The sequence below is a fragment of the Cnephaeus nilssonii genome, assembly GCF_951640355.1.
Source record: "Cnephaeus nilssonii genome assembly, chromosome: 15".
Lineage (NCBI taxonomy): Eukaryota > Metazoa > Chordata > Mammalia > Chiroptera > Vespertilionidae > Cnephaeus > Cnephaeus nilssonii.
In genome coordinates, this window is record NC_137086.1 from 47,386,888 (window position 1) to 47,404,535 (window position 17,648).

The 17,648-nt window shown below is 38.5% G+C and overlaps 1 protein-coding gene and 1 pseudogene across 2 annotated transcripts in view; one reads left to right on the forward strand and one right to left on the reverse strand.

Moving 5' to 3' along the window:
* Positions 1 to 17,648, reverse strand: part of LRRTM4 (leucine rich repeat transmembrane neuronal 4) — a gene marked incomplete at its 3' end in the record, with an annotated part of 714,648 nt that overhangs the window by 615,489 nt on the left and 81,511 nt on the right. The gene's annotated exons all lie outside the window — the stretch shown is intronic.
* LOC307111570 (lysosomal-associated transmembrane protein 4A-like) lies at positions 7,100 to 7,863 on the forward strand (annotated as a pseudogene). The gene has a single exon. The product of its transcript is annotated as a lysosomal-associated transmembrane protein 4A-like (transcript).

The window sequence follows — 17,648 nt, forward strand, 5'->3', positions numbered from 1 at the left end:
AATCTGTCAACATAGAATACAGAGAAAATTCTCCTTTATTGTCTATTTGAAGTTAAAATTATTAGAGTATTGTGAGATAATTAAGTTGTGTTTTTGAGATGGTCTATATGAAACACTATGTAGTTGGCCTGTTGACTTAACATATATTTTCACCTCAGATTATATGATGTGACTGTCAGTCTGCCATGGGGAGAGAAAAATAGGAAGAATACACTATGTTGGGGGTATATAATTTTTACTAAGATCCTGAAACCAAAGCTCAGTTGAGCAGATTAAATTATTGGCTTGTTGGCATATAAATCAATGTTATTAATATTTAGAATCTTACAAACCATATAATGTTTAAAAAGTAAGGAAGACAAGCATACATTTTCCAACTTTTTGACTTGCCAACTATGGATATTAAAAATGTGCACATTACTTATTCAATAACCACATCATCAGCAAAAAAAGGATATATATTAACACACATACACACACACATGTGCACAGACACACAAAAGACATAAGAATAGACCTTTCAATTAAATCGGTGAGTTTTTGTTAAACTGTCCTTATTTTTATCATTTCACCTTGACCTGCTAATACTGCCATCAGGAGGAGGCTGGCCCCAGTCCATAACTTGACATTTGGGAATCACTCAAATAATGTAAGTGTGGACTCAACCTGTAGTAAAATATTTCCTTTTCCCTTTCTTAGTAATAATTCTAGGAAAAGTTTTTAGATTTTTCAGGAACAAGTTTAAAATAATTTCAGTATCAATTGGATGAGTATTTAAAACTGAGACAAAAACTTGAAGTTGACCTATGTACTGTAAATAGGAAACACAATAGGTAAAGTCTTCCATTAATGGAAGAATCACAACTGTAAACAGTGGACATAGCTAATGCATGCTCTTAAGCAGTTTCATCATTAATGCTCTTAAAAAAGCAAATAAAATTTAACTGCTTTGTGATTAAGTAGGATTACTTTAATGTCTTTGAACTCATCAGTATGGCCCAAGACACTAGTGTACTTTTAAGCACATAGTGTGTTGCTTCACAAATATACTAGTGGCCCAGTGCATGAAATTCGTGCACTGGGGGCGTGTCCCTCAGTCCAGCCTGCACCCTCTCCAATCAGAAACCCATTAGGGGATGTCCAACTGCAGGTTTAGGCCCGATCCCACAGGGGTCGGGCCTACACCGGCAGTCGGACATCCCTCTCACAACCCAGCACCACTGGCTCCTAACTGCTAACTGCTCACCTGCCTGCCTGCCTGATTGCCCCTAACCACTCTGCCTGCCGCCTGATCAACCCCAACTGCCCCCCCCTTCTGGCCTATCACCCCCAACTGCCCTCCCCCGGCCAGCCTGCTCACCCCTAAATGCCACCCCACCAGCCAGCTTGCTCCCAACTGCCCCGCCCCCACTGGCCTGCTTGTCCCCAACTGCCTCCCCTGCCTGCCTGCTTGCCTCCAACTGCCATCCCCCGCCAGTCTGCTCACCCCTACTGCCCCCCCTGCCAGCCTGCTCACCCCAACTGCCCCCCCTTCTGGCCTGCTTGCCCCCAACTGCCTTGCCCTGCTTGCCTGATCGCCCCTAACCGCCTCTGCTTCAGCCCCACCCCCATGACTTTTGTCTGGAAGGCCATCCAGAGAGTCTCGCAGAATGTCTACTGGTCTAATTAGCATATTATCCTTTTATTGGTATAGATATTATCATGGATAAGGAATATTCATAATTAGAAGAATAAGAAAAGAACTACATTAATTATATACTGGGTGGGTAAGTTTAACAATGTCATTCTCAGATTTGACAGTAATTTTATTTAAAGATTCTTATAAATAACCTCAAAGTAGGAGTGCACAATAAATTATCCAAGCTCTTCTAGGCAAAAGAATGCTGAGTCAGTGGGAGTGAAGTGCAGAGAGAACCATGAAGCTGTGTGGGGTATGACAAATGGCAACTGAGCTCCTAAGTGGGCAAGTGTGAAGTAAAGCATTAAAGAACAATTCTAGGTATGTAATAAGAGATTATGAGAAACCATTTATGATCCAGGAAAATGATCTAAGAATTGCAATATTCCCTTTCATTCAAAAAGTCTTTGCCACACCTTCACTCACTATGGACTCCTTCAACACTGTAGTTTTCTTAAAAGATCACAAGATTTTCTCTTTTCCCTCCTATAACACTACCTAAGGTAATCTGCTTCCAAACGTGTGGTTTTAATATGCCTAATGGATATTTTTCAATATTTTCCCCTTTGGGTTCATGTTTTTGCCTGATGAGCATTCCATTTCCCTTCATTGGTAACATATTCAAATTTTTCATGGCAGAACTGTCACCTTCTCTGCTCTTGGCCCAAGTGATGCTCCATGTAGCTCCAAAGAGGCAGGATTAGGCTCTGACAGTCAGCAAATCCGGTATCCTGCCCAGGTTCCGGTATCCTGCCCAGGTTCAGTTCAGGAAAGAGCAAGCAACCCATTCTCAGTAAAGAAGTTGTGAGCTGTTTGGTGGAGGTTTTTGGAAAAGAAAATCATTTTATCTTGTGTAGGTTTTGGTGACATGAAAATATGGGTTCTAACTAAAGTCATTGTTAAGAGAAGCCTGTAGCAGATGACAGCCTTCAAATGTATCCTGGAATGGGCCAGACCCGAGGAAATAACAGAGACATGATCTTTTGGTACTCTAAATAAATGTCTACATGAAAGTAGCCCTATATCCTATCTAATAAAGAGGGAATATGCTCATTGACCATCACTTCATCACAAAGATGGCTACACCCACAGCTGAGGCCAACTTCCCATAAGGAGATTTAACAAGCAATCAGCAGAGATCTGAGGCTATGCCCTCCCCTGCCCCCATGGGGCTTGACAGGGGACCTTAGGCTGTGCCCCCGACCCAGCAGGGCTTGACAGAGGACCTCAGGTGTGCTTCCCATCCTGGTGCTGGGCTAGGGGACTTCAGGCTGCTCCCCCTGCCCCAGTGCCAGGCAGGGGGACCTCAGGCTGCGCCCCCCACTAGGTGGGGCTTGAGAGGGGACTTCAGGCCTCGCCCCCCCCCCCCCACCGGCACCAGGCTGGGGGACCTCAGACCACACCCCCCGCCCGGCAAGGCTTGACAGGGGACCTGAGGCTGTGCCCCCTACCTCAGCACTGGGCCAGGGGACCTGAGGCTGAGCCCCCCTGCCTGGCTGGGCTTGACAGGGGACCTCAGGCCATGCCCCCCACCCAGTGGGGCTTGACAGTGGACCGCAAGGTGCACCCCCAGTGCTGGGTCGGGGGAACTCAGGCCACATCCTGCCCAGCGGGGCTTGATGGGGGAACTGAGGCTACGCCCCCCTGCTGGTGGGGCTTGATGGGGGACCTGAGCCTGCACCCACCTCCCAGTGCTGGGCTGGGGGACCTGAGGCTGCACCCCTCCTGCCTGGCGGGGCTTGACAGGGGCCCTCAGGCCATGCCCCCCACCTTGACAGAAGACCTCAAGTGCCTGGCGGGGCTTGACAGAAGACCTCAAGGCACGCCCCCCAGCCCTGGTTTGGACTGGGGGTCCTCAGGCCATGCCCCGCGTCCTGGCGCTGGGCCAGGGGACCTGAGGCTACACCCCGTGCCCGGTAGGGCTTGACAAGGGTGGGACTGGCTGGGTCTGGATCTAGCCCAATGTAGGTGGTGGGCCAGCCGGGTCTGGGTCTCACGTGATTTTGAGGTGCATGTGGGTGGGCGGGGACTTGACTCTGGGTCCCGTGTTAAGCCCCAGACTCTGACAGGAGGAAGGTTTTCATATACATCTTACTAATTTTCTTTCATCTTTGACATTTCTATTATAGAGAAAGGGCAAATAGCAATATTAAATTATTTCCTCTAATTAATCCCCTTTAAATGTTCATGAATTTCGTGCACCGTGTCACTAGTATCATATAAGATTAAATTATTTTTTTCTACATGAGTTTGACTTAGGTTTCTGTCCTTTACAACGTAGGTAAATGTTGATCATATACTGCATGAGTTATTCGAAATACAAACCTTCCTTCTGATATTCAGCAATATTTCCAATTAAATGGTTACCTCCCTCCATCTGTGTATTCTGTGTAATGTCATAAATTATGCATTTAAAAGTGAGCTCACTGTTTTGCCCCCAAAGCATGTCTTATTTCTTATATTCTGTATTTTAGTGTGTAACATTAACATAATCTTATACCTAATCACCAATGCTGTAGGAGTCATTTTAGCTCCTTATCACTTAACCTAACATTTACTGAATTATTAAATGGGAAGACTACTTTCATAATTACAACTTATGCACATTTTCTCTCTTCCTGTGGACACTGCTTTAGTTCAGCTATTAGTATCCCTTACCTCTCCCAGCTGTCCTTTCTTTCCATAATGCAGACCCATCCCTCCTCATACTAATATTGTAATTTTGACAAAATATAAATTATAATATCATCTCCCTGCTTGAAATATTTCAATGATGTTCCAGTATTTTTGAAATGAATTTTAATTGCTTTGTCTAACACCTTGAGAACTTTATCCTTAAGCCTTCCCTAATTCTGTCCAAGTCTGTGCTACATAAATATACACCCCCTCCCTTGGCACACTAAATTGCTTAGAATTTCTCAAATAAATCAATATTTCTTGTACAATGTACCTTTCCATTCAGAAATTTTGTATTTTAATGTCTCCCAACATTCTCACATCTGGCAAATACCTCTTCAACAGCAGAACACAGTTTTACTGGAAATTTCACATGGACTCTTCTGGATCGCTAATGCTGGTAGATGCTCCTCTTTGGGAGTTCTACAATATTCTGTAAAACCATCCTGTACTTCTAGGATGTACGGTAATACTTTGGTTTCGTGAAATTTTTCAGCAATTTATTATTACAGTACACTACTATAGACTGGGGGCTTAATGGCATTAGATACATCCATTATATCTTACCTTGTTCCCCAGCTATCTTATCACTATTATACTAAACATCTCAACTAAGCATTTTATTTTTAATTTAAAATATAAGATATAATGGGGGAAAAAGAGCCCAGATTCTGGGTCTAAAAATCTCATTATTTTCTGCTATGTCTTCTTCACAATGACAAATGAAGCCTTGTTGAAAATATTAAGTATGCTAGAGTCAGAAATAAAATATTATGAAATGTTTTGGCACAGATGAGGAAACATATATTTTATTAAGAAGCAAATGTACTTACTAATTTATATGTAGTATTAATGCAGTTCCAATGTTTTGAAATATTTGATTAACGTTCTGCTTTACCCTAGTTCATATTCTCCATTTATTATCTATCTTCTACCTATCTTCTTACCTACCTGTCTTTGAAATTGTAAATCAAACATGTTGGGAGTTATATAAAAGAGTCTAAGATTTAATTTTAATATAAAATACTCATTTCTATTTAAAAAAAACACATTCTGCCCCATATTCCTCTTTGTACACCTTTATTCAAACTACCACTGCAAGGTTTCAAGTGCAGATGAACTTTTCAATTTGTATGTGAAAATTACAAAAATACTCAATGAAGGTAAATCAATTCAGGTGAAGACTTTGTTTAATTTTTGTTATAAGGTAGGACCAGCCTGCAGTTTGTCACTTACATTAAGAATGGCTTGCCCTAGCCAGTTTTGATTAGTGGATAGAGCATTGTCCCTTGGTCTAAAGAGTCTCACGTTGATTTGCTTCAAGGGGAAGCAAATGGGAAGACTGCTTTCATAATTACAACTTTTCAATTTGTATGTGAAAATTCCAAGAATACTCAATTGAGCCTGGGTTGCAGGCTGAATCCCTGGCCCTGGTTGAGAGGCATGCAGGAGGTAACCAATCAATGTGCCTCTCTCACATAGATATTTCTCTCTGTCTCTTCCCCTCCCTTCCACTCTCTCTAAAAGTCCATGGAAAAAGATCCTCAGGTGAGGATTAACAACAACAAAAAGAATTGCTTGCAGAAAGCTACTAAAACTGTTAAATATTTCCAGTTTATTCTGGTGATATTTTAGAATTTTGTAAAGCATTGGCCTTCAAACATGTTAATCATATGGGCCATATAAGGATTTGAAATTTAAGTAACCTCTTGCACATTTAAAAAAAAATGTATTTTTATTGATTTCAGAGAGGAAGGAAGAGTTAGAGAGAGAAATATCAATGATGAGACAGAGACAGAATCATTGACCAGCTCCCTCCTACATACCCCCTACCAAGGATAGAGCCTGGACCTGGGCACGTGCCCTGACCAGAATCAAACCCCATGCCCTCCTGGTTCATAGGTCAAAACTCAACCATTGAGCACACTGCCCGGGATGCCTTTTACACGTTTTAAGTTGACGTCTAAGATTATTTCATATTCAAACTAGAGGCCTGGTGCACAAAATAGGTTTCTCTCAGGAAAAGTAAAACTATTTTTAAGTGAAAAATCAACATATGGCTTATGCCATTGTCACAACCTTCTCTGTGTGAATGCTAATTCTTCCATTGGTAGACCGAGAGGTTAAGAGATAAATGCATATTTGGCATATATATGTGTTACATGTGTATAGATATGTACATATACATAATATATATAAAAGTATTAGCATCCACCTTCCCATGATGCCTCCAAGGCAGTATATGGCAAAGACATCATTCAGAAGTCCTTTGGCCTTCTCTGCCAGCTACCCATCCCATCTCTCCCTTTTCCTATTAAGTGCCTTTTTCCTTGCCTTCTTGTCTCTGAGATGGTTACCTACCAGGCTATGCACAAACCCAACTATTCTAGACCTCCAAGCCAGGCCTTTCCCACACTTAAGATCTGAGGCAAGTTGCATTTCTGATTGGATGTGACTTTTTGTCAATCTCCAAGTTTTTCCAATCAGGGATTGAGTCTATCCAGCTTTCCACTCTTCTATTGGCCTGTGTGGGTGGGGTGGAGGTGGAAGAGGAAGGGTAAACTGAAGTAGCACTAGGTCTTCAGTGCACATGTGTGAAGTAGCTGGCTGGGACCCGGGCTAGGGGTGAGCTTAAAGACCCAACGTTTGGTTTTGGACACAGTGACAGAGCTGGTTGGCTTTAACCTCTGGGCAGAAAGCCTTTGTCCAGGGTCCTGGCCAAATACAAGGCCCTGGAGATTCCCAATGGTGTCTGTGACTTTCAAGCAGAGTCACAGAGACTGGTTCTACAGCTCCCAGCATTGTGGCTATTGCCCTGTCTACACCCGGATAATCATCCTGGGGACCTGGGGACATGATGGTAAACCTGTTGATGGAAATTTTGCTGATTGTGGAGGAAACTCATCCAAACTCAATGACATCTGTCAACATTCAGTATGAAGTCATTAACAATTACTGCTCATGTGAGAGAATGTCAGATAATGGCTGTGTTGATTTTGTGTCTGTGTTCTTATGTTTATAAATCAGTTCAATGCTGGTATATGGAGCAGTTTCTTATCAAGTGGGTTGGTTTATTCCATTCTTCTATTGCTGGCTTTTTTCACTTCATCCTTAGTTGCCTGGTTACTATCAGTTCTCTCACATATTTGCCAACAATTGAAGAATATCTGGATCAATTACCTGATTTTTCCCATAAAGATGACCTCTGGGCTTTGGACTCCAGCTGTGCCCTGTTCATTGTTGTTGTGTTCTTTGCCTTATTCATCATTTTTAAGATTTATCTAATCAACTATGTATGGACCTGCTATAAATACATCAAAAACAGAAACACACCAGATATTTCTGTGTGCCCTGTCTTTGAAGCACCTCCACAGTGTGTTTTGCCAACTTATGAAATGGCAGTGAAGATGCCTGAAAAAGAACCACTGCCTCCTACATACCTGCTTGAAGACATCCTGCCTTTGACAATAAACCTTATACCAGATTTTTGTCTTGTTTATCCGATATAATAAAAGGATAATATGCAAATCAACTGAACTGTGGAACAACTAGTTGCTATGATGCGCACTGACCACCAGGGGGCAGATGCTCAACGCAGAAGCTTCCCCCTGCTGGTCAGTGCGCTCCCATGGGAGGGGGGGGGGTTAGGGGGGGAGCGCCACTCAGGCAGAAGCCAGGCTAATGGCTGGCAAGTGCAGTGGCAGTGGTGGGAGCCTCTCCAGCCTTCGCGGCAGTGCTAAGGATGTCTGACTGCAAGAGAGCACAGGCTGGGCTGAGGGACAGCCCCCCACCCTCAACCCCCTGAGTGCATGAATTTCATACACCAGGCCACTAGTTTTACAGAATGCTACAACACAGGCATCTTCAAACTTGTTTAATATAAACTATATTTTCCTTTGTTTATGCACTTATTTTCAAACCCTAACAAGCTTTATGGACATCTATTAAAAGTCAGGTTGTTTTGTTATGTCTATTATATTTTAGTAGTTTTTGAAGACAATATAAGTTAAGCAAGAGCTAAGTGTCATTGCTTGCCTTTAATTGGGATTTGGAAGGGGTGTTCTCTATACATTTTATATTTTTAAATATATCTTTATTGACTTCAGATAAGAAGGAAAAGGGAGAGAGAGATAGAAATATTATAGATGAGAGAAAAATCATTGATCAGCTACCTCCTGCCCCTACTGGGGATTGAGCCTGCAACATGGGCATGTGCCCTGACTGGAAATTGAACCTTGACCTCCTGGTTCATAGGTCAGACACTCAACCAATGAGCCATGCAAGCTGAGCTTTTTTTTTTAACTCTTCAATTTCTATATATAATAGTTTGCATTTTAGTTATTTGCTGCCCTGGATATTTTTAGGAAGAATAAATAAAATATTCAATGCATAAATATTCAGAGATACAAGATCTGAAGTTTAGTTTTCAGCTATGAAAATAGGAAAAATATTTTAACTTGATTGTGGAAGATGATGGGGTTGCATGTTTCTAATCTGTATGTGTTTCCATTTGTGTGATAATATACTTTAATAAATCTCAAAATTAAAAAACAAAACAAAGAAAGTGTTGGTAAGAAGTATTGAAAGGAGCAGAGTCACTTTCATTTCAGATATAAGTAAGATCTATACAGTTAGGATGAAATAAGGTTCTGTCCCTTTAATACTATTAACACTTTGTTGGCTTTGCTCATGCAACCATCCTTGAGGAAGAAAACATTTTCCAATTGCCTCTTCGTTTGGTACCAGATTTTTATAGCTCCTGTCAGTGGAAAGATGGTAGCTGAGTGAAAGTTACATCCTTCTTCTGTGAAACAGGTGAGGGGTGATTGTGAAACAGGGAGTAGGAAAAGAAAATCTGTGCCATTAGATAGTTCTCAGGCAAGCTAGTTTTAGAAAATAGTACCTGTGGATTTGGAAATTAAATCCCTTAAATCTACCATGTCTTTGGAACTCCAGAGCCTTCCTAAATGACAGGGAAAGGTATGCAATCATTTGAAGATTGCTGCCTTGTAGAAAGACTGGGGAAGAAAGACCTCCCCATTCGTTACCCTAAGAATGAGAATAGGATAAAATAGATGAACAGAAAGATATGAGTGAAGTATGAGAAAAATAGGATGTGTTGAAAGCTATAATATTTTATTGGAAAAAAGCAGAACTGAGGAGGATCAAAGAGAAACAGTAATGCTATGGTGAAATCAGAACAGGTTGCTGAGCCAAAAGGAAGATAACCTTCCAACTCAGCCTCACATTATTGTTAATAAATGTTAGACTGCCTGAATTTCTAAAAGCCAAATGCTACCTATAAAATAATCTCATTATGAACTGGAGTGTAGGTTAAATAAAGGGAGATTATGTACTGATTAGGTAATTCTTTGGCTAGTTTACCTATCCATTTTTAATTCTTCATTGATGTCCTTCAGCCATTTTGCCATCAATTAAGGGAAGCCATCCTATATAATAAAAGGCTAATATGCAAATTATCCCCTCGGGAGTTCGACCGCTCACTATGACGTGTGGTGACCACCAGGGGGCGGCGCGGAACAAAGAAAGGCCCTGGCCAGCAGCCAGAAGGCTCTGATAGGCCCTGATCACTGGCCAGGCCTAGGGATCCCATCCGTGCACAAATTTTGTGTACCAGGCCTCTAGTAGTGGAAATAAAAAACAATTTAAAAAGACATGAAGGCTTTTGGATTTTCCAAAGCTGAAATCCTAATATAAACAAAAGTATTGAAAGGAAAATTTCCAAGCCACTGTGATGCTAAAGATAGGGTATATAATCCTTTGTGCCCACATATGAGCTGAGACATGAGGGGCATCAGAGAAAAGAACAAAAGAATCAAGTAGACTTTGGAAATGCTCCCTGAGAAATTGCTTTCTATGTTGCAATTGCACCTTTGTCTGAGTTTCATGGAAGAAGATCAGTAAAAGCCATTGATGAGTTTTGGGATTCTAGAACAGAGAATTACTTTAGCCTCCTTTCATGGGCTGCTTGACAATCTGGTTCTAGAGTTTTCTGTTCCTGTATTGCCATAGCAATAAAGTTATACAAAATTGTCTAGTGTTTAGATGTGAGATTATCCTACTGAGCATGCCATAGAGCCAAAGTGGTATAGGATAATATCCAAATGTTCCCTATGGCAGACATAGAGCTGCAGAGAGTGACATAAGGACTGGACATCAAACAGGCAGAGTGAGCTGTGTGGACACTATCTGGGCCCAAATTGGAAAAAATTAATGTCTTCCAAATGCCAGAGGAGTATAGCTGTTGCTAAAGGGAATGAGGGAAATAAAGTTTCAAAAGATATCAAAATAGGCCAATAGTGACTAAGAACCCACCCACTTTACATTAGCTTTGATGAGTATCAGAAACATAAATGCAACTTCAGCAATGCAAAGAGAACACAATGACTCTTACTGTGTTAAGAAACTAGTGAATTAATTGTATTTCCCAACAATTGACTAATTATATTTTATACCAGGCTAAAAAAATACCAATGGCAGAAATTAATTAGAGCTATGAAAAAAGTTATATATTTTTTTGCACCACAATTTATATATCTTCATTAACATTGGTGCACAATATTAACATGATAGGTGCCATTGATTACTTACTCTCCAAGTTAGGTGTTCAGTCCTTTGACTCCATTTACCTTCAAAACAACTCCACAACTATAAATCATTACTATAATATTCCATTTTAAGGGTAGAGTTTAAGTAACTTTCCCAAGCTTATAACCAATAAGTGGTAAAATCAGGAATTAAACTCAACTATACTCCAAGCAACTCTACTTCCAAAAATCATCGCATATATTCATGAGCACAGGGAATGATAAGGATGGTGGTGAGTGAATATATAAACTGAACCTAAATTGATGGGGGGCTTTTGTCCTCCTCTTATCTCAATAGACCTGGACCTCTGGTTTTAGAGATTCTCAGTGTTGGCACTATTGAAATTTTGAGATAAACAATTTTTTGTTGTGATGGGCTCTTTTGTGCATTGGAAAATGTTTAGCAGCATCCCTGTTCTTTATCCACTCCAAGTTGTGACAATCAAAAATGTTTCCAGACATTGTCAAAGGTACCCTGGGGAGTGGGACTGGGTGGGGGGGGGGCAGTTGCAAAATGGCTCTTATTTGAGAAATGCTAATTTACACTTTAAAATGGCCATTTTCTTTATCAGCTGTCCTGATTCTAATTTTGAGATTCCTGTGAGCTTATCATTGATGTTGAAGATTTGAATCCAAGTAATTAGAAGAATTGAAGATATATCTACAACTCATGAAAAGAATTGCATCATAAGACATGTTTTTAAGTTTTATTATTTAACCAGTTCTTAATCAAATTGCTTGGGTGAATATTCTTAGGTCAAATACCTGTCTATGCATAGTCTGTGATTTCTAATGTAAAAATCATAAATATCCACTTTATATAATAGGATTATGGGGATACAATAAAACAATAAACACAAAACTTGTTTAATTGCAAAGCTATTAATCATGGGGAAGTTGGGGGAAATCAATGACCAATAAAAATATCAGAAAGATGTTTGATTCATGCCCTCATTAATTTTTTATTTCATTGTTTTCACTGCATTAATATATCTTCCTAGGTAGTTTTGAATCTCTATTTATGTGGTAATATATGTGATTAGGAGAGGCATTGATGATTTCAAACAAGATAGTGTTGAAGGAAAGATATCAAAAGCAATACTAACATTATTGAATTGTCCTTCAGTGTGATGAAAAGATTCTGTGTATTTTTATGGACTACTACCAGAAAGAATGCCGAGAGTAGGAATGAAAATCTTTCAGCAGCTATATACACCATCTCATAAAGTCAAGTATGTTGCAAAGTGGTAGAATTACAATGCAGACCATGACATATGCCCTGGCCTCAAGGTGATATCAATGATGCTGGTCGAATAATGACTAGAGTCCTGAAAATAGAAAAGTCATCCATCTTGGACAATCAACACTGTTTGTTAGATAGTTATATCAATATCATTAGTTTATTTCTCTATATATAATATCTCATGATATTATATTCTTAATATAATTGATTTTATATAATTATATAATGCCAAAAATAAAAACAATATTAGGAGTCACACCTTGTGCTAGAAGTAAGTAAGTTTAAGACAAAGGGAAGAGAGATTAAATTGTTGTAGAAATCATTACCTCCAGAATTAACATGCATCTAAACAAACAAAAAAATTCCAGAAAGTTTCAGATGGACTAAATGAGTAAGTCACAATATATAATCTTTAGATGATGAAATATAATACAAGAGAAGTATAAACGTTGTGCCTCAATCCTACCAAGATTAGGTACAAAGGTAATATATTATTTGTATAGACAAATCATTTGTCATCCTTTCCTCTAAACTTTTAAAATAGCAAACAAAGTTTAAGGACGTACACTTCATGTAACTTGCAAACAGTTCTTGTACAACTAAAAACAAAGGGTATTTTTTATTCAGCTGAGAATCCACACAAAATATGGCATCTTATATATTAAAATAAATAATTGATCTGTACTAATGACTCATATGTTTGTTTTATAGGAACAAAATAAAAATTATAATTATATGTTTTGACAGTGATCTGATTAGAAGAACTCAGGGTATAATAATTTTCCTCAAAGTATCACTTTTAGTTAAGATGAACTTTCTATAATACTGGCCTATTATAATTTCAGTTGGCTAAATTTGATCATTTTTATAAATTTTGATCAAGCAAGATATTTAGGATAGTTATAGGAATTAGAAATATGATATTTTAAATATGAAAACTTGAGTTTATTAAATATGCCCTTCTAAGCAGGCAAGCATGAGAAATATTAAATATGGTTTGCCTTTCACAGCAGCTTCTTATTATACAGAGATTCAACCTTCTAATGAACTCTATTTGTTGACTCATGCAAGAAAACAAGGTAATTGTATTATCTCAACCCCACTGACTTTTTAAGCCATGGTTTTAGAGCTATTACACCCAATATTTAAAAAGAAATATATTAAAAAATAACCAAGCTACTTTGAGGAAATTGGGGCATAACCTTTTCATATTAAAAAAAATGAAAACTCATTGAATTGGAAAAAATAATACTTCTAATAGGGGCATTTAGCTCACTAGATAAATGTAAAACATTAACATTGCTCTTGTAAAGTTATCACAGTGATTAAAAAGAACATAAAAAGTGCAATTCTAAAATTAATTGACTCATGTTTGATAGAAAACATGGGCCAGAATATTTATTTTAGAATTTTTTTTGGTTCTATGGACAATTTAATATTATCTCTGTCCCTTTTTAAATAGTTTCTCCCCTGAATATTACAATGAAATAAATAACAATATATTTACTGAGCATGCATAATATACTAGTTTCCTTTTAATTTCCTCCAGTGGGATCAGAGGAGAAACTATGTAGGGATTATTAAACAATCATAAATAATCAAGAGTATTATATAAGTATAGCTACTATACAGGTATAGGAAAAGTATTATCAAGCTGTTCTACAGATTTCAATTCTTGAAATAGAAATCAATTATTGTATAAATATAATCTTTTACTGAGTTTCTTTAAATTAAAAAGAGCTAGATCACAATATTGTAATGAGTATATTCTTGTTTCAGAGCCTGTGAATAGTCATACAAAGTTTATATAAAATATATACAAAGTACATTGCCAAACTATGAAATGAACAAAATTTATGCTCTATATTACAGTGGTAAATATTGTTATAGCATTGGATAAAAATGACAAAAATAATCTTGACATCCTATCTAATAAAAGAGTAATATGTAAAGTAACCATCACTCCACTACACCCACAAGCCACGCCCACTAGCCAATCAGAAGCACGTATGCAAATTAACCCAACCCAGATGGCTGCAGCCACGGAGCGAGCAGGAAGCTTGGGTTTCCCCCGCAATGGAGGAAGCCAAGCTTTCTGCACACCCTGGCCTGCCTTGGCCTCTGCTCAAGGCTACAAAGTTTCAATTATAGAAGATAAATAAATACCAGATCCCAGGCCCCTCGCCCAGGCCACCCCATGCCCCAAGGGAACCCACACCCTGATCAGGGACACCCTTCAGGACAAACCAGCCAGCCTGCACCCGTGCACCAGGCCTCTATCCTATCTAATAAAAGAGTAATATGCAAATTGACCATCACTCCAACACACAAGATGGCTGCCCCTATGTGGTCAAAGATCCTGCCCCCATGTGGTCATAAGAATGGCCACCAAAAGATGGCCATCAGGGGAGGGCAGTTGGGAGAGACCAGGCCTGCAAGGGAGGGCAGTTATGGGTGATCAGGCCAGCAGGGGAGGGGAGTTAGGGGTGACCAGGCCTGCAGGGGAGGGCAGTTAGGGGCAATCAGGCTGTCATGGGAGTGGTTAGGGGGTGATCAGGCTGGCAGGCAGAAGTGGTTAGGGGCAATCAGGAAGGCAGGCAGGCAAGCAGTTGGGAGCCAGTAGGATCGGGCCTAAACCGGCAGTTGGACATCCCTCAAGGGGTCCCAGATTGGAGAGGGTGCAGGCTGGGATGAGGGACACCCCCCATGCACGAATTTCATGCACCAGGCCTCTAGTAGATTATATAAGAATGAAATTAATAGTATTAACCCTTTGCACTCTCTTGCTTTTTTCTCGATTCCTTTTTTCTAACGCTAACCGTGTCGAGTCACACGACATCTGAGTACAAAAGGTTAATATGAGTAGTAATGTGAATTTAAAACATTTTAAAATGCTTATTTTGTAGGTAGGGTAGATATAAAATATACACTGAAATCTAAAAGCTACTTTTCTACCTTTATAATCAGCATTAGAAAAATAAAAATTAACAAAAACCTTTTAAAAAAAATAAAGGTTGTTACTTGTATATGTAAAGACAAAGACTTATAAAACTCTGAACCCCTTATATAGAAAATTCTTCTGGGAAGCATTGAGCATTTTATAAAAGCAGGTCTCATTTATAGCAAGGACATATCTCAAAACTTTCTGAAAAGCATAAAATATAGAGACCCTGTTATGTGGGCATAATGCAATATAACTAGGAATTAATAACAAAAGTAAACCAAATTATCCTGCCAATTAGAAGTTAAGGAATAATCTTATTCCTTAGGGTATATGAAACAGAATAACTTCAACTGTTCTTTTAAGTTCTGTAGAGAACAAGGAGATAAAACAGAGCAATGTTAAGTTCACGATCATCAGATTCAGGCTGAAGTGACGTGAAGCTGAAATTATCTGACCTTTTTAAGCTTAAGATGATATATCTATGAAAGGGCAATAAAATCAGTACCAAATTGAGGGTGTTGAAAAATTATAGAAAATTTGCTAGTTTAAGCTAACAGTAGTCCTATGTCCAAGGATTTACAATGCTAACCTCATTTTTTTAATCTCCCCCTCCCCCTTTTCCCCCCCATCTCTTCATGTTATGGAATAAAACCAAATATGATCAAATGTGGAAATAATCATTGCTTTAGTATTTTTCTATTATCTATCAAGAAATATGAAAAATCTTCATTAAATTCAGGAGCTTCAGAAAAAACTAACCATCTTTGAGGACGGAAGGAAGGAAGGAAGGAAGGAAGGAAGGAAGGAAGGAAGGAAGGAAGGAAAGAAAGAAGAAAGAAAAGAAAGAAAGAAAGAAAGAAAGAAAGAAAGAAAGAAAGAAAGAAAGAAGGGAGGGAGGGAGGGAGGGAGGGAGGGAGGGAGGGAGGGAGGGAGGGAAGGAGGGAGGGAGGGAGGAAAGAAGGAAGGAAGCTACTGCATAAGAACATATATTATACTGAAGATTACTATTTCCAAATTTTACTCCCTAAATTTAATGCAAGGGCAATCACAATTCAAACAGAACTATATTGGGATTTCAACAGTCTTAGTATGTTAAAAATATACATTTTCCTCGACATAGCAAAAGTAATAATGACAACAATAGCACTATCTAAAGGCCAGTACTGTTTTATTTTACATGCATTATCTCACTTAATCCTCAGAACAAAACTATATGGAGGGCAATACTATTATTGCCATTTTACAGATAAAGCAATTGAGACCAGAAATATTTGACTATTATCTTAAATGTCACAGCTAGTATAAAATGAACCAAGATGGCAGATCCCAGAGATTGTGCTCTTAAAAGTTATAACCCATGGACATAGACAATAGGGTGGTGAAGGCCTAGGGTGGGGTACCGGGGCAGGCTAGGAGAGGTCAATGGGGGGCGGGGGAGGGGAAAGGAGACACACATAATATTTTCAACAATAAAGATTTTTTTAAAAGGAAAGAAAAAAGTTATACTGTAAATCTAATACAGAAAGTTATATGTGTCTTATCAAATAATAAGTTATTCTGCCATACAGTAATTAAATTTTCATGGTTCTGGCAAAGGGGAGAAGGATGGAGTTGAATATGTTTCAAACAGGCCCCAGAATGTATAAAAATATGTGAGAGATAACACTGCATGGGAGTCAGGAGTCCAATAAGAACAAAAATCAGAAATAATTTTTCCAGTGTTTAGTAAGGAATTAAATATTTGCTACAAAAATAATTTTATTTGGAACATTGGTGCTGAGAATTCTAATGCCAAATAGAATAAAACTCAGCTGCTCCTGTCTTTAAGTTTGCAAATCAGTACTAATTCAGTGGTGATGAATTAATTAACTCATACTGAATTCATTCTTACAAAGGCAGTGAAAATACAATTTATTTCTAATGGATGTGGTGTCTTATGTTAGATATTATTTTCAAAACACAAAACTATGTTCAGGAATAATTTTGCTTAGATAAGAATAGTTTCAAATGTCCTAGAAACATATTCATATATGTTTTTCTTTTTTAGTCAGATTTTATTTTGCAGGAATGAGTGTAACAATTTAATGGAACAGCCTTGCTTGGCCATTTCATACATAAATTAAGAGGTACTCTCCTCAATGAAGAGGACTTGTTGTTGTACAATTGTAGGAGTTGGAATTGCTTACATTATTTATTCTTACAAAAACCTTCATCACAATGAACGAAAACTGCTGAAATTGTTTACAAGAAACCTGACTTTGTTAATAAATGTGTATACTTTAATAAAGTTGGGAAAGTTTATTTAATGTCTAAACATCCCTATCTCACTTTGAATGAAGGTGATCTGGTATAATTAATTTAAACAAAGTTCTTAGTATTGAAAATGAAAATCTTTATTAACATATAGTAGAATAAATTCCCAGGAGAAAAATGACTAAGGCTTTATTGTTATCATTTTTAATTATATCCATTGCCTAGAACAGTAATCTATCCCATGTA